At 46.5% G+C, this 23,938-nt stretch overlaps 1 long non-coding RNA gene across 2 annotated transcripts; it reads right to left on the bottom strand.

Annotated features, from left to right (window-relative positions):
- Positions 1–61: 61 nt before the first annotated feature.
- LOC138107172 (uncharacterized) lies at positions 62–23,855 on the bottom strand. 2 transcript variants are annotated; one of them, XR_011149281.1, is made up of 4 exons: positions 23,254–23,855; positions 23,034–23,158; positions 304–434; positions 62–220 (listed from the first exon to the last, which is right to left on the bottom strand). It is a non-coding gene; the product is annotated as an uncharacterized lncRNA (long non-coding RNA). The 2 variants fall into 2 exon arrangements; XR_011149280.1 differs by lacking the exons at positions 23,034–23,158; positions 23,254–23,855 and adding an exon at positions 15,691–15,809.
- Between the last annotated feature and the right edge of the window lie 83 nt (positions 23,856–23,938).

Genomic DNA, 23,938 nt, shown 5'->3' with positions numbered 1-23,938 from the left:
GCGGGGCGGGCCGGGCGGTGTTTTGGGCCGAGCCCCGGCCCGCCCCGCCCCGGCCGGGAGCCTCCGGCCCCGGCGGCGTTGCCCGAGGGCTTCCACAGGGTCCGGGGCGCGGGGGGACAAAGTGAGGGAGGAGGATGGTTTCCCGCACGGGCGCGGGAGGTTGGAGGCTTTTTCCAGACTCTGTCTCCTCCTGGGTTATTCTTGTGCTTATTTCCGTCTACTGCAGAGGGAAAATAAAAGCCACAGAGCATTTTAAGCTACCGGTGTTGTTCCCAGCACAAAACACCTTGAGTAATTTCCTACCTCTGCCTCCGCAGCGCTGGTGTTGTCTCACCTACGCTTCGAGGGGCAGAGGCGGCTTCCCAAACGGGTGGCTTCGCTTCCCGTCTGCTCCCATAAACACCAACATTATCTCCCTCGTCCCATCAGGAACCCTAAGTTTGGAAAGACAGGAGTTAATATAGCACGAGGAGCCAGCTCCGGTGAGATTTAAAGCCTCATGGAGTTGTTAGGCTGAGAGAGGAGGAGGTTTTGCACCTGAATATCCACAGCTTGCCTTATAATGGAAAGGGCTTGTCTGCTGACTGGAATGGCTGCCTGCATGCCAGCATTTTCCAGCATGGAAAAATCCCTGCAGCTGGCAACAAGCTGAGCTATCAACACTGACAGGACATTGGGGTCGTTCTTATAGCAAGAGAAATAATCATAGAATGGCTTGGGCTAAAAGGGACCTTGAAGATCATTTCATTCCAACCCCCCTGCCATGGACAGGGACACCTTCCACTAGACCTGGCTGCTCAAAGCCCCTGGATGAACACCACCAAAATCACCTGCAGACACCCAAACAGAAACAAGCTGCATTTGTTGACTATTGCCAGTCCAAACCCCACAAAATCAGGACTTAAAGAAATTATGAGGAGAAAAAAAGGCTTGGCAAAAAAATTGTGTTCTACAGTTGATGAATAAAGAGCACCTGGTTCATTAAATAAAATTCCATTTTGCCCATTTGTTTCTGAAGGGTGCAGGGGTGCAACTATCTTGCTCTATCGGAGGTGCTTTTCTAAAAATATAAAACAGAAATTCCTGAATAAGCAGATGGCCAAAGAATCTAGTAATTAAAGAATCTACCAAGCAGCAGGAGACTAATGATAATATTGCAAGAGGTTATAATACTGTGTGCTATCAGCATAACTAGAAAAATAGAGGGTTAGCATCTTCTTTTGTGGTTGGTTCAACACCATTGGAGCAATATCCAACATATTTTCATCTGCCTTTTTGTCTGTGTTTCAGTTTCACTCAGGACTGCTGAGATTTTTATGATACCAGGCTTACTAATTTCTCCAGATAACTGCTACATTCCTTGCCCTTCCTCTTGACATCCCTCATCTCTCTTTCACCATTCAAAAATATAGTTGTCAAACATGAAAGTTTCACTTTTACAACTCTAGCCATTACAATATGTGCATATGTGCAGAAAATCCTTTAAATAAATGTTCTGTAGCCTTTAGCCAAAGCTTCTTGCCACCTGTATGGACACAGAGATCCTGTGAAGTACAGTCAGCCAGGCCACTGTCCAGCTGGACAGTTATATGGACAGCTCTGTGTCTGTGGGACTGAAAGATAAAATGCCCCATTGAATTCTTTGGTAAGGTTTGTGGGATCAAGCCCATAAAGACATGGACAACAGAAATGGCAGATGGAAGTAGGATGGCCCACATCCTACTGGGTAGTGTTTCTGTGGGCCATGTCCCCGGGGTACTTTCCATGGCACAAAAATTAACTCAGGGGCTTGTGTTCTTAAGGAAAAGAGTATCTTTAAATGTGGAGATTTCTCCACTTTGCAATTCCTAACGTGTACACAGGGCTATTCTCTGAACACACTTCCAGAGATTGGTTGAACTTCCCAGAAAATTCTCCACTGTGGCAGCCCCTCACACATTATCTGAGTGCCTCCCCTCCAGGGCTGCTATCTGCATTTGTCTAAAGATAACAGCCTTTGGCTGGTTCCTGCAGGGCTGCAAAGCACAGCCTGCAGAGCTCTAATCTCTGCACGGCTCTCAGACAGAAACGGGGCCTGCAGGAGGAACAAGGGCTTTTGTCGTCACCCACTAATGAGAAAGCAAACCTCAGATACTGAAAAATAATCACGCTCCCTACAGGTAGGAGATTACCTTTGAAATATCTCTAACCCAATACACTCTAAATGCTTTTTTAATCTCCTTTTTGACTCCTTTTTAAAATACATCAATCATAAATCAAGGTTAAATTTCCCAGTTTTCCTCTGTCAAACTGGCAGTGAGATCATAATGTAGTATAATGAATAGCAAAGTTTGCATATGTTCACATGAGTCCCAGGGGCTCATCAAAAAAAGGCCTCTTGAGCAAGACAGTCAGCAGTTTATGAGATGGGTCTGAGAGTGATTCAATACCAAAGGCAAACCTATTTCACTGCAGCAGAAGAGTGTCCTCTGCTTACAGAAACGAACCCACCCCATATCAGCTTATTCAGTGATGCTGGAGAAACAGTCTCTGCCTTCCTTTGAGACTCATGATCACCACTCCCTGCTCTGGCATGCAGAGGCGTTCTTTTTCAGGAGAGGAATGGAGGCAGTGCCATGACTTGTCCACACAAAGAAAATCAGGTCTCTGTCTTGTCTCTCAGCCTCAAAAGGGTGGCCTCTGAAATCCAGACAGCTGATTTGAAAGTGCCCAATGAACCAGGACACAGCCACATCTCTTCTGCAGGTACACAGGCCCTCACATACTGGCAAACTCTTGCCACAAGCCAAAAGCCAGTAGTGGCTTTTCTGGATAGGCTGCAAGGTGGTTGTTAGCTGAAAAACAGTATATGCCAGGAGAGGCTTCAAGGGCACCAAATGGCTGCTCTGAACACATTTCAGTCCTGGCAGTACAACCGGATTAGTAAAGAACCCCCTCTCAAGTTCAAAGACTGCCTAAATAAGCTTAGCACTTAGCACTTAGTGCTGATTGCACCTTTCAGGCGATTCCGTGGGAAAAGAGCTACTGGGAAACACAGGCTCTCAGTCTAGGTGTGGAGTTCTTTTGAAAGCACAGCCTTAGATTTTTTGGGAACTGAAAAAAACAATTGACAAAAACCACATCCGGGTAGCACCGAGGGCTGTTCAGTCAGTGGTGGTCACTTTTACAAATTAAATGCCAAACATCTCTCAGCACTGACCTCAAGTAGGTCAATGATTATCACCCTGCAAACAGTGATTCAGGACCCAGACAGCCCTCTGCTGAGCCCCACGCTGCTCACATCACTTGTGGGATGACAGCAGTACCTGCTTAGAATCCCTTTCCCGTATGCCAGTGCAGAATATAATCTCCAAGAAATGGGTATTCACTTGCAGACATCTGTTTAGTAATTACTGCTGTTAATCTGCCTTTATGCCCGTGAGGGGAGGCATTATTGTTTACACACAAGCAGTAAACAAAGTAATTGGCAGCAGGAAAAGCTGCATTTCAAATAACTGCCTGCAATCAGTTATGGTCAGATTGTGCAACTGAAACAGTGAAGCCACGGTACTGATAGTGGGTGCTGGTTTAAGTGAAGTACTGGTGCACTGGGGGTTTTAGCAAAAAATCCCTCTGCAGCAGCATCCTTTTTTTACTCTGAGAGAAATACAAATACCAGCACAGCAATAGCATATATTCAAAATTATCACCAGAGATTTTCTGCAATCTGTGCCTTTGACAACTACATTACCTTGTATTTACTAAAAATAATTTGGCCATTCTCTTTTCCTCTGTATTCTTCATCTTATGTATTTGTTTGCCTCAGCCTGCAGGAGAAATAGCTTTGCTTTGAATTGTCAAGGTAGCTTGCAAACAAAACCAGTCACCCATACCACACAAACTGGGATACTTGGCCACTAAGATTTTTCCCTCAAGAAAGAAGTGAAATTGTGAATAACCTCCAAATTCACCCTGCCAGTTGCTCACTCGCTGCTCTACGCATGCACATCCCACAAAAAGACCAGCCCACTCCAATGAGAGTTGTATTCATTAGTTCTTAGTAGATGCTTTTTTCATCCTCAGGAATTGTTTGGTTCAGAGTTGACAAGAAAATGAGTTCTGTCCTTGGTCTCAAATCCAATCTCAAGCACAAAGTGCATGTTTAAGCTTAGCTTCTGAGGACTACCAGTGACTTCACATGACTAAGGAGAAGCCTAAAACGAAGCGTATGTTTGTGTGCTGTGCTGAAAGTGGCCCTCCAGCAGCCTGCTGGGATACTAGACTGGGATACAAAGAGTAGAGCTCTGAGGCTTTGCAGATCCCTGGAAGCCTAGGGGAGAAAGCACTTCCTCTGCAGTAGGAACTCTGTCCATGCAGAGTTCCCCCAAGCTCCCCAGGAGCTGGTTCACAGTTACACCACTCTTGTTCTCTCCATAAATCAAATTATTTCTCTCCTCCCTCAGCAACAGCTTGTAGAGTAACTTCAATACTTCAAAGTCCAAGGGCTTCAGGACATAGCACAAATTTGAGTGTTCACTAAGCATGGTATCATGCTTTAACTACACATATTTATGATGAAGGCCCTTTTTCAAGAGCAAGATGACAAATCCCTAATCCTTGCAAGAACACACAATTAAAAGGCCATCCAGGACCTCAAGTTTTCATTTGGCTCAAGTCAGCTCCTCTGCTATGATCCCAGCAGAGCCAAGCCAGGTACCAGACTGCTTTGGATTGCATGGCACTGCACAGACAGACACAACTGCTTTGGTTTTTTTCATTCTGGGGTTGGGGAGGTGTGTTTGATTGTTTGTTTGGCTTTGTTGTTTTGTTTTTAAGAGACAACTGTTGTGCTCTCAAATAAAAGATTTCTCATTGGAAGACAAATCAGTGGTACACAGCCTGGATATTTTCACAGTCCCCATATACAACCAGAGGTACAACCTCTGTTCTAAGTGTTGAAGTGGTTACAGTTCCTGTCTGCCCAGCATTTCAGAGCACAAAACTCTGCCTGGTTAAGGCTTTATTGCAGGGAATGGGGAAGCGAAACTTGGATCTATAAAACATCTGAGTGCAGAGAACAGCCTGTTCTCAAGGGGCTGACTTGCCAGCAGGATTCCTCACTGCTTCTCATTAGGAAGCACTTAAGCTCTTTTCTACATTGTGCTTGTTGGATTTGAAGCATGGGAAGGGGCAGGAGCACCTATTGTGTTTAATGATTGCAAGAGAGGAATTGTCAAGGTAGCTTGCAAACAAAACCAGTCACCCGTACCACACAAACTGGGATATTGGCCACTAAAATGTTTCCCTCAAGGAGGAAGTGAAATTGTGAATAACCTCAAAATTCATCCTGCCAGTTGATCACTCGCTGCTCTATGCACGCACATCCCGCAAAAAGACCAGCCCAATCCAAAACATGAAGGGGCCTTTCAGAAGAGTTTGTATTGTCACACATAAATAAGATTACTGCATCAATGATCATTATTTAATTAACACACAGTTAATCTACAGGCCATGCTGCAGCCCACATTTATAGTTTCAGGAAGCTCAAGTGCACAAGTGAAGACTCACTTTCAGAGCAGTGCTTTTACTCAAAGAAGTGGTTATTTGTGAGTGAGATGACTGCTTCATATCCAGTGGCTGCAGTCAGTTTGCTTCAGTTCAAAAGTATCTGTCATCCAAGCAGAGACAGAGAGCCAGATCACAGCACCTAATACAGTGGATGACACAGAGCTATAAAATGTCACCAGCACAAGCCTTAAAAAAGAATCTTAAGAGGGTGGAGGGAATAGCAAAAAATGTGTCTCACCACCTAGGAGGGCAACACTTACCAATGGAGCTGCTCATTAAGACTTGCACAACATTCTCCCAGCAATCTACGTAACACACATCTGTAAAAAACAGATTTAATGCACTGGATTCATTTGAGCAGGAATAATTAAAATGTGTAAACATGAGGAGGAAAAAATAAAATTGTGAATATTGAAAAAATAAAATTCCTTCTCAGATTCCCAGCTGGCTAATAATTAGGCTTTGATGAACATGGCAACAGGGCAAAGACAAGGAAGCTTTAGTGTCATTGCAGTTTACTGGGGAGTTGTGTCCAGCTCCTGTAGGAATAGCTGCATGGATCAGATGTTTCATTCTTAAGAGCTCAGCCACAGTTGCTATGGTGTTGGTGGACAACAGTTCAGAATCCCAGGATGGGTCAGCTTGGAAGGAACCAGCGGGTCATCTGGTCCAACCTCCCTGCTCAAGCAAGGTCATCCAGAGCACATGGAGTGTGTCCAGACTGTTCTTGAGTATCTCCAGTGAGGAAGACTCCACGGCCTTTGGCACCTGCTCTCCCTTTGCAATTCCTAACGTGTACACAGGGCTATTCTCTGAACACACTTCCAGAGACTGGTTGAACTTCCCAGAAAATTCTCCACTGTGGCAGCCCCTCACACATTATCTGAGTGCCTCCCCTCCAGGGCTGCTATCTGCATTTGTCTAAAGATAACAGCCTTTGGCTGGTTCCTGCAGGGCTGCAAAGCACAGCCTGCAGAGCTCTAATCTCTGCACGGCTCTCAGACAGAAACGGGGCCTGCAGGAGGAACAAGGGCTTTTGTCGTCACCCACTAATGAGAAAGCAAACCTCAGATACTGAAAAATAATCACGCTCCCTACAGGTAGGAGATTACCTTTGAAATATCTCTAACCCAATACACTCTAAATGCTTTTTTAATCTGCTTTTTGACTCCTTTTTAAAATACATCAATCATAAATCAAGGTTAAATTTCCCAGTTTTCCTCTGTCAAACTGGCAGTGAGATCATAATGTAGTATAATGAATAGCAAAGTTTGCATATGTTCACATGAGTCCCAGGGGCTGGAACCTGAAAAAACCCCTGCAAATGATTGTGAGATATCTGAGGGGAAACAAAATCCATAAGGCTGTGATGATACATCACTGCACCAGCCCAGCAGCAACATGTAGTGTGTAGAGATACTTATGCAAAGTAGGTTTCGTACTAGACTGAAAGTAAACTAATAGAACCATCCACACACAGACACCTATCCAATAAACAAAACACTACCTGAGTGAGAGCAGGAAGGGGAATAAAAATTACGTGTGCTCCTGTATCCTTGAGACATTTTTAAAAGCCCAAATGCCACTCAGCTGTTCGAGTGTTACTTTCTGATTTGGTAGGCAATCTCATCTGGAGAATGCACTGACATTATGCATTCAACCCTTCCTCTTTTCTAGTGCAGGGGACCTCCAAAATCAGAGAGGACAGAATAAAATTAGGCAGCTGGGTGTGGAATTAAATAACCACATTGACACTTGCTATTTTTTTTCCAGTTATTCTGAATCATTTGGTGTCAGGTTGAAATATTCCATAGGGCACTTGGATACTGGCTGTTGAACTTCAGGACTCCAGCTGATCAGTTTTTTATATCGTAGGAAATCACTCAACAACAAAAAGACCTGATTACCATGGCTGCACTTCACTGGGAAAATCGAGAGCAGCTGGGCATGCCTTGAGGCAGTCATTACAAGGACATCACAGCCACTTCAGCATCAAGCAGCATTATCCACCCACAAGTCCTGCTGTGCTGAGCAAAGCAAGAGCCTCACTGTGCCGAGTTGGTACAAAGGAAGAAGCCTGGAGGGTTTACAGCCCAGCACTTCAGTTCTGGGCTTGAAAACACACAGGCAGCCACGTAATGCCATTCTCTCAGGTGGGGTAATGCTTTCTTGATGCAAACAGCAGAAGCAGGAGTAATACCTTAACCATCCCTAACTTTGAACGATGAGGACATGTCTCCTGAACCCTTTGTTGGCTTCCCAAGAAAAAAATTAATTCTCCCCTCAAATACTCATCTAAACTCCTCACAAAGACACCTTGTCTTTTTCCTTCAAATTCCAGGATAAAACTTTGCTTGGATGAGAAACTAAAGCAGTGGACAGGACGGCAGTGCATTAAATCCATTATTTCTGCTCCTTGCCCCTCGTGCCTGTATCTTGCTGTTCCTGCTATACAGTGAGTTGAAACTCAAAGTGGGAAGAGTTCCTTCCTCCTCCTATGCTGGTGCATTTGCAGACACCAACAAGGAGTTCAGTGCTTACACACCACAATCCCAGAAATCATTTGGAGTTCACAGGAATGAAGTCAGCTTATGGTGAGTGAGGATCTGTCCTGTAGGGTCTTTCTGCATTTTTCTTGAAGATCAGATCCTTCCTGGAGAAGTGAACTGTGAATTTCGGGAGCTGTCAATATGACCATTAATTGAACTTCTAGTACAACTGATGGCTTGTAAAGCAGTACAAGCAAGGTTATTGCCCAAGAACACAACATAGCTGAATACATTGAACGAGATTTGACTCAAGGCCCAGAATCAGGAGTGAGAGATTGAAAATATGCCATAATACCTCTCATTTAATAGTATTATTATTTATTTATTTCTTTCCTCAGCGTATTTTGTTTCAGCCACAGGGGGAGAGTCCCTCCAGGAGATCATTGTTAATAAACTAAAAGGTGTATTTCATGTACTTCTGATTGATCAACATCAAGGACTCGCTCCATGCATGCAGTAATCCAACCTCACATGTAATTAAAAATATCCACTTTAATAATGTCAGGAATGCAGGCTCTCTTCCCCCCACCTCGAAGGATTTTGGCTGTAAAAGGGTCCAGTATTTCAAGGTCACCTCAACAGTCTCAAGTTTGGTTGTAATTCACTCATTTGCTGACACAGCCTTGTAAAAGGTTAAGGGGTGTTTTAATTCAGGTGAAAACCAGGCCACCCTCTCCTCACTGCCAGAGAAAGGCAGGGCCCCAGTTTCCAGAACCACAAGAGAAACTAAAACAGCCTTACCTTTCCTATTATGAATGCTTTAGAAGATAAAAAGAAGGTTGCAGACCTCTTACCACGGTAGAGATCATTGCCGAAAAAATGCAGAAAACATCTACATGGTACCTCACCGCCTGAAACCCAGGGACTCCAACACCTGCTTCTGCAAGTCCTTAAAGAGACAACTTAGAAACCCCATCTGCTTCATCATGAGCAACACTGGGGCCCTTCTAAGGAGGTTTCTATAGCCAAGTGTGTGAGGGAGCATCAGCCAAGGGCGGGTGGAATCATGTGGGTGGTCAGTGAATCAGTCTCCTTAAGACACAATGCCTGTGTAACTGGACATTCCCAAGCAGAGGGTTTGGGGAAGAAAGAGCACCAGGATTCTCACTGTGAGGGAAGCAAAACCAGGGGAAGCACAGCCCTCTGCATGAAGCAGAAGCTGAGGTTTGCAGGGAATCCTGCAAAAAACAGAGGAGGCTGAGAGAGCAGCCAAAGAATCATGGGGGACCTGTAAGCTGTCCCTGTTTTGCTCCCTTTCTGACTCTAGCCTGGGGATCATGCAGGGTCTAGAGATGCCTCCAGCTCTGATCCCATGCTGTTCTCCCCTCTTTGCCTGGGCCTAACCAACTCAGTCACCATGTGTGACTCAGTGCTGTGGGAGTTGAAGCCTGTGGCAGAAGGGAGATCCCACTGAAGACAGAGGCCTCTGCAGTCCTCTCTGACCCTGACCCCACATGAAAGCTATTTCTCCAAAACCCAGTCATCCATACTCAAGAGCATAGCCCAACCAGTCCCCTCAACAAGCCATCCTCTGTTGTGAAGGCCACACTTGGATTTCAATTGTGAAAATGTCCTGCCACTGTAGGAGTCATGCAGTCACCAAAAAGCTGAGATTAGAGATTCTGGAAAGAACAAAACCAAGCAGTAGTAAACCAACAGTTGGTCTCAGACTCACAGAGGAGTCCCAGGCTGGGAAGAAAGAAATTAAATTATTTACATAGGGTTCTCAACCAATCATTAGCAGGGCCAGGTACACATACTCCACACAAGCTGGCGAGTGCCTCCTTTCCCTCTCTTTCCCAAGCCATGAAAACGCTGGCCAACCTCCCAGTTCAGTCCTCTAACTGCATGACAATGGAGCACTCCTTGGAACTCCACTGTCCAGAGTGTTACACTGAATAGAAGTCTGTCATTCTGCTTTCCCAAATATCACAGTGTCCCACAGTGGTAGGGAGGAGAAGACAGATCCAAAAGGCAGGAATTGTGCAGCAAGATTGATTTATTTGATTATTTTACAAACTCTTTTATAGACTTGTTTCTTCATAGTCTAATTGGTCAAAGGATCAGCCACCCCCTGGGGTGATTGGCTAAAATCCTAAAACATCCATTGTCAAAATATTTTTCTACTGTACCATAAACAAAGCTCTGCAAGGTCACAGGTGTTCATAGTTTATAGAACTCTGCTAATATCTTCCATGAGAGAGAAAAGTCTCTCACAGGACTGAAAAGAAGCAAGAAAAATTCTTGCTAGCAGCATATTTGTATCCACACCCAAAATCCTAGGTATTTCCTCTAAAATTCACAGAATGGCCAGGAAATTGCCTTCTTTCTCTTCTTGCCCTCCCTAGCAGTTAGGCAACCCTCCTGGATGCTGCAAGTGGCCACTTACAGTAGGATAGCCCTGTGGCTCAGCCAGACTCAGTGCACCCCTTCACCTGGGTCAGGTTGAGCAAGCCTCCCCACAGACAGTCCCAGGGAGACCTTTTGTTTATGTGGAGTGCAAGCCCACAGTGAAGATTGTGGTGCCAGACAAGGCTAGAAGGAAGCAGTGGCTCTGCAGCAATCAACAAAAACCAGGAAACATGGCAACCAGCCACACCCTGACTTGGGGCATGGCTGTGAGGAAGCACAGAAATGTTCTCTGGTGAGGTATCTTTGCAACACAACATCCCCAAAGTCAAGTGCAGAGGAGTCAGGACGAACCAGGCACAGAAGGGGAAGTAGTGCAGGGAGATGCCAGATTCTGTAAAGGCCTCTGGGGTCACAGGTGAGGTCACATCACCTGCAAATCCCCACAGCCACGGTCCTGTCTGCAACTGTGCCAAGGCAGGTGTTTTCCAAACCTGTCCTTGACACCTGTTGGAAAACTAGGGAACACAGGACCCACATTTCTACTTTATCTGGGGAGTATCTTTTCGACTTTTCTGGTTGCTTCAGAGATACACCTCCAAAAATATGTGTGCACTGGGGGCTACCAGGAGACATAAAAGCTAGTAAGCCATCTTCTCAGAGCTTCCTTCCCATCTGGCCTGACGTATCTGGACAAGAGTTCAGCGCTGTTCCTGTGTTCCTACTGGGCTCCCTCCATTTCAGTCATTGAATTCACACACATCTCAGGATGCATGCAAAGGTAGTCTCCTTTTCTTCCAAACCTCCACCTTCTACTTGCTCCAGCAAGAATTCTGAGTACCACCAGCCCTATTCTAAGGTGATGCTTTCTACAAAGTCCTCACTTAGGAATTTTAAGTAGCAACTCAGAAAAATAATGTTTTGAAAAGGCCTTGTTGCCTCCAGTTGCTCTGGAGACCAGCAAATGCTACAGATATTTATAGACCTGGCCATGCCATCTCTAACTGCCTGTCTCTCTCTTTGCATGCTCAAGCCCTTCTAATCGCTGTATACCACCCAACAACTTCCTCTGAAATGTGTGTGCTCACCACCTATTAATGGCTGGCAAACACAGATAAGTGTTTTGAGGCATGACCTGATGTATGGCTCAAAGGAATGTTGGTTTAAAAGGGGAGTAAAGCTACCCCTGCCCCAACCTTCTGGCAGCCTGACATACATTGTTTAATGTATGGTTTGGCCCTTGCCTTGCATCCAGCACAAACAGGGCCATATGAGGTCAGTAATACTGGGAAAAGCCTGAATTAGATAGAATGTAAGAGCTTGACTGCTAATTATCCATATGGCCTTGAAGCCTTGGACAGCCAGGGGTCTACTACAGGATAAACTACAGGATGATAGATACAAACACTTGGGTTCTGAAGACAAGGACTCTGATGAGTAAGATCTAGCAAGTCTGTCTATGGTTAAGACATTTCTATCTCATGTATATGATGCCCAGAGCTGCAGATCTTACTCTTACCTTAACAAAGTAACAAAAAACATCTGGAAAAAAAAAATCACACTAGGGATAGTACTTTGTATATCCTAAGCAATGGATGATCCAGGTCTAAACACAGTGGGGGACAGAGAGAATGTTTTTCATCCTCCAACCTCTTTCACACCACCCAACTGCTTAAGCAGAAGTGAAGCCACAAAGTTTACCACTACAGACTCTCAGGGCCAGTTCTGCTTGGAGAACTGTAATTCCCTCTCTGGGAATTCTTGCATTGTGCATGTCTTTCACCAAAAATTCAGTCATCTCCTCTGGGAAAATGAAATAAGGCAACAGCTTTCCCAGTCACAAGAAGATGAGTTCAAATGTGACTTTGGGTGGCTGCACTGAGCCACCTGGAAACATCCCGTGCTCAGCTGGTAAAAGGCAACATCCAGGTGGAACATCACCCACAACCCAAGGTGGGATTTTACAGCACCTGCTCAAAACAAAGCTGGAAAGCAAAGAACGGGGTGACAAAACCAAAATGAGGGATGGAAGAAAACACCAAATCTGAGGTCAACATCAAAACCTAACCAAATATAAATCTCCAGACAGAAACGTTAAAGTCCACAAGGAAAGAAGAATGAACCAAAAAAGGTTCAGGATTAAATACTCAACTCAGAACAGAACAAAATTAGTTGAGGAACAAAACAAGAGACAAAATAGGACACAAGCAATACTAAAGAAAGTTTGGAAAAAGAAGTGTTCTCATCAGAGAAATATTAAAAAATATATCTTCTGTTTTACAGAAGTATTTACTTTTTATAAAAGTCAATATTGTTAACAAAAAAAGAGACTAAACCCTGATTCCAAAATCACATATGCCCTCACGCCTGCACTCAGGTCCCAAAAGTCAGACATTGATACATTTCCAAACTGCAGGATTTCTAAGCCAATCTAAGGCTGTTTGTTTGCTGTCTGGAGTATAAAGCTATGAACCAAGTTTTCCATTCTGTTTGGTTATGATTTCAACATCCTATCTGGAACATTCAGCTCATGTTTTCATGTTTTTCTAAGGAACCATGAGGGTTAGAATTTTTTTTTTCAATTAGAAAATGGAGTTTCTTATGCAATATCTTTCTTCCAGCAGCTTTTAAGGAAAAAAACCCCTACAACATCCTGAGACTGCTGACAAAGCCATAAGGCTTAGTAACCACTGCAATATGCCATAAAAAATGCTTTTCATTTCCCCTCCACACGTAATTCACTTATTTCTGTCATTCAATCTCTATTCCAAAGGTTTTACTGCAGTTTTTGCTGAACCAGTGTATTGGCAATGAACTATTTGTGACTTCCTTAAAGAATTTCCATTAAAGCATGACTTGGATGGCTCAACAAGTCAATATCATTGATACTATACCTGTCATAGACAAACAAACATCTGTGCTTGGATGGGATGAAGACATCGTTTTATGGAGAAGCAGTGCTCCCAAGACCACCACAAAGGCACATGGTGCCCATGAGTGCCAGATTTTAGGTTCACATCTCAAAAGAAACTCAAAGAAGTGGAAAATCACAAGTAGACGCAAAGCCCCTTCAATGATTTCATCAACAGTTTAGAAGAGCCCTCTGCTGTGTTTGTTCTGGAAGATACATTAAATATCTAAGCCTCATCAAAATACAAGTGTTGAAGCATGTAAATAAATGATGAAGCAAGTTCTCCCACTCTAGAAGAGCTCTGGCTTTTTTTGCCAGTGGATATTCCCACACAGGTGCATGCCAGCATATGCTAGTCTTCCAACATATGTCCCTAAACTCACCCTAACTTGAAACATTTCCCCTTGTCTCCCCTGGACAGCAAACTCCAACCAGAGTCAGAAGGAAGTCACATTGGACTGAAAAGTGCCAGACCTGTGTCCTGGGTTTCCTGGAGAAAATTGCTCTCCTGGGAACTACCTGGATTTTAAAGGACTTCCTTCTCTTCCCTGGCATGATGTGACTCAGCTTCCAACAGATACTGCACACAACCTTTGTGGATCCATGACAGGAAAGATTCTAGGCCTAAAATGAGGAGACTTGCCAGGTCTCTAGAGATGTCCTTCCACCCTTCTGTCGGTGTGCTACAGAAACCTTTGCCAAACATGTCCTTTGACAGACTGTCTGAGGACAGGGACAGGAATTACACCATTTTTTATGCTGCTTTTTAAGAACCTCCAAAAAAGGACATTAATTTCTTGCCCAAGTAATTTGGTCCACTGCTTTGTTATCCTCATCCTTGGAAATACTTTTCTGATTCCAAACTCTGATGTCCCTTGCTGTGATCTTATACTAATACAGCTAGCAGGAACACAGAGAACACATTACTCTGCCATAGATGACCTCACATCAATCACACCAGCCCCCAAAAAGGGAGCTCAGTCATTTTTCCAAACTCACTGTAGTGTTCTGACTACTATTTTTTCACCAATTATTAATTAATTTGTCATTATTCAATTATACCAATTGTATTTCAACTATATCAATTATCTTTTCCTCGAAGTGTGAAAGACGTGGGTGCTCAGCAAAGTAGGAATGTGGGAGGTTGAAATATGTGTTTGTGAAAGTGCCAGGTAAGAGCAGGAAAGAAACTAGGCATTGGAAGGCAGGAGAGTAGAGGGAAAAGGTCAGAATTACATTGTCTGGGGGAGTAAATGCTTCAACCCTGTAATCAAACAGAAAACGTCCTATCACTGGTGATTAAAAACTCAAATTAGTACCAAACTAAACCTACTGCATGTGCCAACACTCTTTCTAGAAGCACAGGTGCCACATTCTTCTCTGTAGGTCAACTAGCAGCAAGGGTATGGCTGCAGGCGGACCCTCTCCAGCTCTGCTCTGTCCAAAACCACCAGAGTGAGGAGAAATGCATTGCTGTCACCACATTTCCACCTGCTCACTGTGTTTTCTCTCATTAGCCAGCCTCAATATTTCCAGCCTCCATGTTCTCCCATTCCTAAGAAACCTGCAATGAAAGGGAAAAACTCCCCCAAGCACTAAAATAATATTGTTTTAAAGGCAGGGCAGTCACCACAGAGTCCGGCCCTTACTCCAAGAGCTGGGATCCGGTGGAGACTCAGGGATTTTTTTCGCCACGTTGGCCTCTGTTTTCTCACCATAGGCCTGGTATGAGGAATGGGAGCTCCCTGGTGGCAAAACGTGAATTTGCAAAGATGGACTCTCACTGGCCCCTGCTCATATGGAAGTCTCAGGATAACAGGAACACAGTCCTGTGCCGCCCTCTCCCAGGGCACTGAGACCAGTCACCCCTGAACACTGAACACGATGGTGTCTGGTGCAGGTGTGCCTGCTTCAGAACCCAGCACAACTCCCAGCTCCTCCTCACAACCCTGCATCCCTTTCTCCAGCCCAGGCATGCACACTGTGCTGGGACACACATTCACAGGCCAGGAAGTACCTGTGTTGGGTTAATGACAAAATCAACAGCAACCAGATTACTGTCACCCATCCAGCTTTCATAACACCCCAAAACAGAAGCAAGACCCAGCCACAACCCAAGGGAATTTGGGGGGAAAAGAGCTTGGACTGCCATGATTTTCACAAAACAAGAGGCCTCCACTTTTTCCTGCCTGATTTTTAGCACTGCCTTCTTAGGCAACAGATCAAGTGCCCAGCAGCCCTTAAATAGTTAGGGACCCCAGGGGATCTGGAGGAACCAAACCACTCCACCTCACACAGACAGTTCACATACGAGGTTTACTCCTTAAGGCCCACCTTGACATCTGGTTCTGAGCTGGGTCCCACCACTCCTCTCTGCCTGAAGATCAGCAGACCCACAATCTGGACACTCCTGGCATATCCAGTCCCTCCAAGGGATCTGGAAAAGAGAGACAACAGAGACATGTCACCAAGCCTTTCTGGAATGTGCTCTGCCCTGCAGCCCCATGAGCAGATGAACGATGCTCATGCAACCGTGGACAGCGCTTTAAACGCCCAGCCCAGGGCAGAGGTCTCCTGCCCAACTGCACCTCCAGAAGGTGTAGCAAATGCCAGGAATCTTCACGGATTCAGATGGAGATGAGTCAAAACCAGAAGGGATGAAATCCACAGAAAGTTATTAAAAGTAGAGGCACAATGCCAAACTCAGGCCATTCCTGCCTGCAGGTGGGAGGTTGGCAGACCATCTAGATGATCTCCTGCTGCCAGCTGACTGCCTTTGTCTATCCTCCTCAGGTATCTCCTGCCAGGAAGAGGACACCAGACTAGACAGACCTCTGATCCAACCCAGGACAGCTCTAAAGGGAGCAGAGCTGTCACATCTCGGGCTGTAGCAGAGCCTGCCCTTGGGCAATGCCCTCTGCAGCTCTCTAATCCTTCTCCCCAGACGGAGAAATTGCACCATGCTTCAGGAATGACCCAGAGCTGGACAAGTTTGTCAGCTTAAGCCTCTCTATAAGAAATAGTCACAGCAGCTGGGGAGAGACAAGAACAGCAGACAGGTGGGCAAAGCCACAGAGGCTTCAGAAGAGGGGGAGGGGGAAAAACAGGGGAAAATAAAAAGGAGACAAAAAATAGTTGGAAACTGCTAGTTTGCATCTGGCTGAGAAAGTCAGGAGTACTCTCTGACAGACGTACAGACAAATTCCTTTCATGCCACCAGATGGTGCCGTGCCTTCAGTCACCAGCAGGCAGCTGGTCTGGGACAACAGCCCTCCGCTCCCCTCCACTGCGTCCCATGGGCACTGCCCTCAAACTGCTGGGAGAAGGGAAGAGACAGCCTCGCCCTGCCCCAGGACCCCGACTCCGCAGCGGAACATCTCCCAGCTGCAGGGCCACTTCCACCCTGAGCCGGGGTGGGGCTGACGCTGAATCTGGGACTGAGACAGTCGGGATCCGGGAGAGGAGTGGAAATCAGACACCTGCCTGGAAGCCGATGGAGCTGGAGGGAAGGTCAGGAGTACCTTTTTGAACACAGCAAGAGCAAAGCATCACACGATGGGAGAAAGACTTCTGTGATGGGCAATCTGACAGGGGAAGCACTGTCCAGGAGCTGTGTTTTGGTAACATTCAAGTCTTTCGGAACCAGCAGAAGTGTCAGAGCCCTAGGGAAGGATGACAGGGTAGCTTGCACAGGGAAGAAGTTCCTCTGGCTGGCCAGATTCAGCCCATACACCATCGACTGGCAACCTGTGCCTCCGGGCCCCCTTCAGAAATGCAGCTGTAACCCTGCTCCTTGCCACCACCCACATGCAGCTTGTTGGGTGGCCACCCTTGGAGAGATCTGAGCTGTGCAACTCAGGCAGTGCAAAGGCTCAGAAGGAGACCATTGCTTGGCTGAAGACTGGGAATACACAGGCTCACCCAGCTGATCCATCCCCCCACAGCAGCCAGCCTTCCTCCACTCTGTGTGCCAGAAGAGAGCCAGCACACCAAGCACAGGCCACCAGTACAGATTGAGGCACACAGAACAGATCTAAAGAGGGTGGTGGGAAAGGAATGCTCTATTCACACTACCCTGTTTTTCAGTGGAGACTTCCCCACAGCCACTTCCCCGGACAAGAGCAACCACAGCAGGTATATATAGCTCACCATGACCCTGCTGTCAACCCAGAGCTATAAATACAGCTAGAGCAGAGATACAGCTATCGAGCCACTCTTGACTCCATTCATAATCTGTGCAGAAAGACCGCATCCTGCAGGCCCACAACACAGATAGGAGAGGTAAAGGGAACTCTCAGAGACTCCCAATCCACAGCACGCTTGCAGGAAACACAGCAAGACCCTCTTCTTCCCATTTTGTCTCTCTGCAATGTCCTCCTACTCCCCCACCTCACCTAGCACAGCCTAAGTGGCAGTAGTGGTAGGAGTGTTGTCCATCCATGCGTGAGGCTCAGGTTCACCAGGAAAGCAAAGCCCTTTTTGAGACTACCTCATGTATTGGAAGGCAAAAAAACTGATTTGCTTGCTCTCCCCAGCACCACCTATAAAACACTGCTGGCACAGCCAGCTCCCATAGCTCTCAGATCCATCCAGTCCCAGACTGTGGGCAGATTTGTCCTGCAGCCCATCCCAGTTGTGCTCCACAGGCACTGCCAGTGCTGTGGCTTCTCTCCAGTGTCACAGCAGCCATGGCTGTGCTTTGGAAATGAGTGCTTACCTCTCCATACCCACCTCTGCAACTCAGGCCTCCAGTAAATTCTCAGAACATTCCCCAGAAATCATATTCAATGCTTCATAATTATCTTTTGTCAGTTTTGAAGGGCCTTTCACTACCCTCTAGCAAATCCTCCACAGTTATAAGGCTGATGTTTTCACTACCCTCTAGCAAGTCCTCCACAGTTAAAAGGCTGCTGTTGATCAACATCCATCATGCTGACTAATACATCTCATTGCTTCCTTTTTCATTACCCCATGCATTTCTTATGGTTAGACAATAAGCAGATTAGGGGTGGGGATTTTCCAGTCTATGCCTGTACATCACCTTGCCCTATACATGGGGTAGGGCTAATTCACCTCCCATCTAATCTTACCCTCGGAAGCCCTCCTTAAAATGAACTCCCAATTTCGACAAGAGCCAAGCCCCGCTGTTCCAGAGAGCCAAACCCAGACAGGTTCAATAAGTGGCCACAGCCCTGACAAACTCAGACAGGCCTGCAGTTCCCAAGCCAAAACAAGGGGCCATCCTGCAGGAACAACACACCTCCAAAAGGTTTTGTTATTCTGATGCTGCTGAGTACAAACCGTGTTGTAAGAAAACTAAACTGCTACAACAACCTTCTGTCTGGGTTACAGAGTTTGAGGAGTGGGGGTTCACTAAGTCAGGAAATAAAATAATTATTAATGGCATTGCAGATAGCAATTACTAATGGCATCAGCAGCAACCACCTCCACACCTGGAACAAAGCCCACATAAGCCACAAATGCTTATTCTCCAAGAAATCCCTGCAGTCGTGCCGCATTCAGTGTAGCAGCACTATCATCTTACATGCGCAGAGCAGAGATGGCCCGAAGGGTCGGGTGTTACCCGGTAAAGGCACAGAAGAATTCATCACACCACAAATTTCCTGCCCGAGACTGTGAGAGCCGTGCAGCCTCTCTGGGCTCAGCCCTCCCCCTCTATAAAAGGGGTTGCACACACAGCCCTGTCTCACGGCAAAAGCTCTGGAGCACAATCACAGAGAATTTTCTGCTGCAAAGCATTCGAGTAATGCAGGCAGAGATGTTGCTTAAAGCTTTACCCACTGGTTCAAGGCCTCTGTATTTAACACGAGCCTCCCTTCTCAGACTGACAGGGATTTAAGGTCCAATTCCCGTGTATGCAGGGAAAACACATCATTGTAAGTTTTGTACATTGCCTGTTCTCAGTATTTAAGCGAGAGTTGAGCAGTGGCCAGCCCTTAAGCTAATTCTGGAGCAAGAGGCATTTCATTCTCACCATAAAAAGTATTTCAGACAGGTTTTAGTGGCAACAAAATCAAAGGGGAAAAAAAAAAAAAAGCCAGGTAGGAGAGTAGCTTGATGACATTCTTGCTTATTTAAATTGACATGAAGCGGTTCCACTCCTGAGCTACCTTCTTGTGTTATTTCCTCCTTTGTCTTTCTAGTGGAGAAGATGCCCCAGGGGTAATGAAGCATGGAGCTACCTTCCCCATCCCACTCAGTCCAGACCAATTCTGATGAGGCTGATAAAACTCACCCAGTTTTACAGCAGCAGGCAGGGTCAAATTTTAGTCCGGTTGTTCATAGCCTGCAGTTTTTACCATGCGGAAATTAGAAGGATTGCAACCTGCAGCAATTGTGGAAGCTGATAGCAAATTAAAGGGAATACAAGTTCTGGCATTCATCTGTAGCAATTTAGGAACAGCCTTTTCATTACTGTAAAAATAGCAAGTACTGATAAGCAGCATCTAGCTCTGATTCTACCCGTACTGTAACACACTAAATCTCAAATTGCAATACAGAAAAAGCAGAAACAATGTCAGTGCTTCAAAAACAGGAACCTAACCTAACGGGGGAAAGCAGCTTGCCCAGACTCACGCCATAGGCTATGAGAGGGCTTTGGACCAAACATCAGGTTCTTGGTTCCTGCATCCTGTCTCCTGCACCACCTCCTCAGAAAAGGGATGGAGCATCACAACAGTTCCCAGAAATCGCCCTTAGAGTCTCCTGTCCCCAAATTACCCTTTAAATTTTTACTCCAGTGCACCTACTAAGCAGAATGCTTCAGCAATGCACAGCCATGGGCTCCTCGTAGGGCTTTTTTCTGCCAGTGAAATAGCTATGACTGTAAGGTTTACAGAGACTTTCTGTTCCTGTCTAAAATTATCTTTGCTGATCCTTGCGACGCCAAGACCACAGAGCCAATATTCCATAAGCCCTGAGAAAAAGGCACTGTATTTCAGGCACACTCAGCTAGTGTTGTTACAGCAGCATCCATCACCCACGACCAAAGCTCTGGGTCACCACCGTGCCAGACCTTGCACAAGGGGCACTGCCTGTTCCTTTGCTGCATCAGACAGCACAGAGAGTCAGAGTCTGGGTGCTCGGTGGTCGTTCAGCCAAAGAGGAGCATCTGTGATCCCCGCTCCAACTGCGAGATCAGGGCAAAAGTGGATGAAAAGACGGCAGGTGGATGCAGGCAGATGGGGGAAGCGGGGCTAAGAGGGAGACAACAGCAATTACCATAAGCAGCGGCAGCCTCAGCTCACCAGCTGCCTTGCCGATTGTCTGCCTCCCCAATTTCCAACAGCAAAGCAGCAATTTGCCGACGAGCACAGTCAGTAGCCAAGGCTGCCCCTCAGGACTGAAACTATCAGGGAAAACAAACGATTTCCATGGTACAAAAGCATGGCTTGCAGGGCTGTGATGTAGGAGTTTGCCTAAGTAAGGCATGGAGCACGCAGCTCAAAACAGACACCAAATACTTCAGAGCGAAAGGCTAAAAAAGGAAGGTTTTAGAGGAGGAAATGAGTCAGTAGCTTGGAGGACGGGAGGGGGAGTTCAAATAGCTGAGGCATATAAAGTAAGCAAGTAGTCACCATCTCCAAAGCTAGAAAGTCAGCAAAGTGGATGTATTGATCTCAGTTTTTTGTTGATGTCGGGTCTCATTCAAAAACTGAGTCCACGGGTGACTTTTTATATTGACCACGCTGGAAGCAGCAATCCTTCACCGGGCAGACATTTGCCAGCTGCAGTTCACACTGATGTTTCTGACTGGAGCCGAAGTGGTCACCACAAGCTACATGATTGCTGGAATTTTTCAGGGTCCCCCCCTGGCTGTGGGATGGATTTTTTGGGAGGCGGGGTGTGGGGAGGGGGAGTTTCAGGCTGATTGCAAATACCATTTGCCTTAAGAGAGGGAGGGGGATTCACCTTTCATGATGGTTCATCCAAACATACAGCTTGAGCTTCCAGCCTAGCTTATTTATAGCACTAGCACTAGGGAAAAAAAGGGCAAAGCTGGTTCAGTATTGAAAAGCAGAAGAGCTAGTAAAAAACCCCTTCCTCTCCACAATGCAATTCACAGCATTCATGTCTGTCATTGTGACAACCTCTCACTGCACTGAGAGGCTGGGGATAAAGGGGTCTCACCCCAAGGAGGCTTTAGCCTTGCTCACCATACACCAGAACAGCTGTAACAAGGTGCGCAGCACACTAAGCCAGGGGCGTTGGTGTCACAGTGGCAATAACTTCCTCACCTCTGCCCAGGCCCTTGTCCCATCCAAAAGCTGGCATTGATAGAAAGGGAACTCAGAAATAGAAACAAAACTTCCTCCTGCCCTCCCCAAACCAGGGAGCTCCCCCTGGGTTCAGGCACCAAGGCAAGAGCTACAGAACAGCTTCGACAGGACCCTGCTGCAAGCCTGGGCTGAGGGAACTCCAGCACCCCAAAGGGTTGGGGTGATGCTTAAGGTGACAGGCACGGGAGGAGAGGGCTGTCAGGTCAGGGAGCAGCACAGGGCTGGAAGAGCAGGCCCGGTTTCCCTACACAACCAGCAGCACAGGACTGACATGCAGCAGGGGTTCCCAAGCCATGCCATACACAGTGCTAATCCCCAGCAGGCAGCTCTGGGGCAGGGCTGGAGCTCCCAGTGCCCGTGGTGGAAGAGCAGTGCAGGGTCTGTGGAGCCCTGTGCTATGGCAGGCTGGTACCACCGTAACCACACACTTGTCTATGTATTTTGGTGCACAGTTCCTGCCTCAAAGCACCACGTCCGCTGTGTTTAGCCTCACTGGGCTATGCTGCTTTGTCTTTTGGGGAATGAAACATTTCAAAAAGCCGCTGTGGTTGTTGGTGAGTGAGTGCCCTTCCCAGAGCAAGCACATCTTTCTCATGAGGCAGGAAAAAGCGAGATATTTCTCTTACTTCGCTGGTGAAGGAGTTCTTGTCCCCGCTGAATTTCCAGTTAGATACCTTCTCAACCTACTGCAATGTTTCCAAAACCACCTCTTGGAACAGACTGAGCCAAGAGGCCAGTTCCACCTCATTTGCCCTTATAAGTACACAACATGAAATAGCCCCAGCCCTGTTCTCATGGCCTTACATCATCTCCTCCCCAGGATGTCTCACTTCTGTACCCCTCTGTCAGAGCGAAACCCATCTATGAAGAGCAAGCCTGGAATAGTAACAAATTACCCACATCAATTACGACTAGAAAGCACAGCTGCCCCAGGTTTCTGCTATGTGCCACCAGAGATGGAGGTCTGCTGTGGCACTGCCACATGGCACTGACCACCACTGCCTTGATTTCCTGTCCAAGCCACAATCACAGCAGGGAGTCAGGATCAGAAGTTGTCCAGAGAAACTCACTCACAGGACTGAAGCTCTCCCTACTACACAGGCACTTAATCTGACTTGTTTCAAAACTACTTTTCAAAAGGGGGAAAAAAAAAATTAAACATGTCCCTATTCATTTCTTGTTAATACTTCCAAAGTCAAGATTTGGGGTCAAATTTAAGCATCCCTTGATTAAATGTATCAGAAAAGGGCCTAGGGAAGAACTATCCACTCAGGCCAACTAAAGTCTGAGTCGTGCTGGTAGGTCTTTTGCTAGTTTCATTAAAAATCTGATGCAACAGCTTTTGCAAAAAAAGAACCCCTGGCCAGAGTAACTCACCCAACAGCCTAATGAAATTGGATGGCTTTTTCATTACACCCATCTTCAGCATGGGGTCTTTCAGCAACTTCTGTCTCATGTGAACAGGCCTAACACCATTTACAAAGAGCATCTACTGGGGTAGGCTGCAAAGAGGGGAAAAATCAAATAAAAATTAAGCCCCTTTAACTAGAACAGCAATATGGATGAAAATTTTAAGGTGTGTAAGTATTGCTCACACCTTTAATAGTGAAGCTTCATGATAGTTGTAATGAAGTATTGCTGCCTCATAGCCCAGCCCTGAAAATGCCACCATCGAGTCTTGTTTTTGTTGCCTGCTTACAGGGAGGCACAGACTCAACAAATAAGCTTTTGATGCTGGGGGCTTTTTGTTTATCGATTCAAGCCGGGAACACCACTGCAGTCAGGATTCGGTGATAAAAACCTAACTTTTATACATTTTGTAACATCAGCAGATGCCTTTGTACTCTGGTTACAAGCACCCCGAGCCTCGCTGGCCAGAAACATTAAGGAATGAATACTTTCGTCAGAGCGAGCAAGGCTGCCGTGAACACGGAACAGCAGCTTATGCGAGCAGCAGCGTTTTCTCAGGGCCGCCTTTGTCCCGAGGACAACCCGCTCGTTGTTTCGGCCGCCGGGATGAAGCAGCGCCGGGCTCCGGGCTCCGCGGGCGCCGGCGGATAGCGCTGGGCTCCTGCCGCAGCAGCCCGAGCCAATCAGCACCGCCTGCCCGAGATCGCACCAAAGTAGGTAGTGAAAAACCCTCGGAGGAAGAAAAAAAAAAAAAAAAAAAAAAAAAAGAAAAAAAAAGAGAAACTCCCACACTTCCGCCCGGCCGCCCGCCCCTAGCCGCTCCTGCTGCCGCCTTCTCCCGCAAGCTCCTCGCCCGCCCCACGGCCGCCCCC

Source organism: Aphelocoma coerulescens, chromosome 3, assembly GCF_041296385.1.
Source record: "Aphelocoma coerulescens isolate FSJ_1873_10779 chromosome 3, UR_Acoe_1.0, whole genome shotgun sequence".
In the NCBI taxonomy this organism is placed as follows: domain Eukaryota; kingdom Metazoa; phylum Chordata; class Aves; order Passeriformes; family Corvidae; genus Aphelocoma; species Aphelocoma coerulescens.
This window is presented reverse-complemented; position numbering and strand designations above follow the sequence as displayed.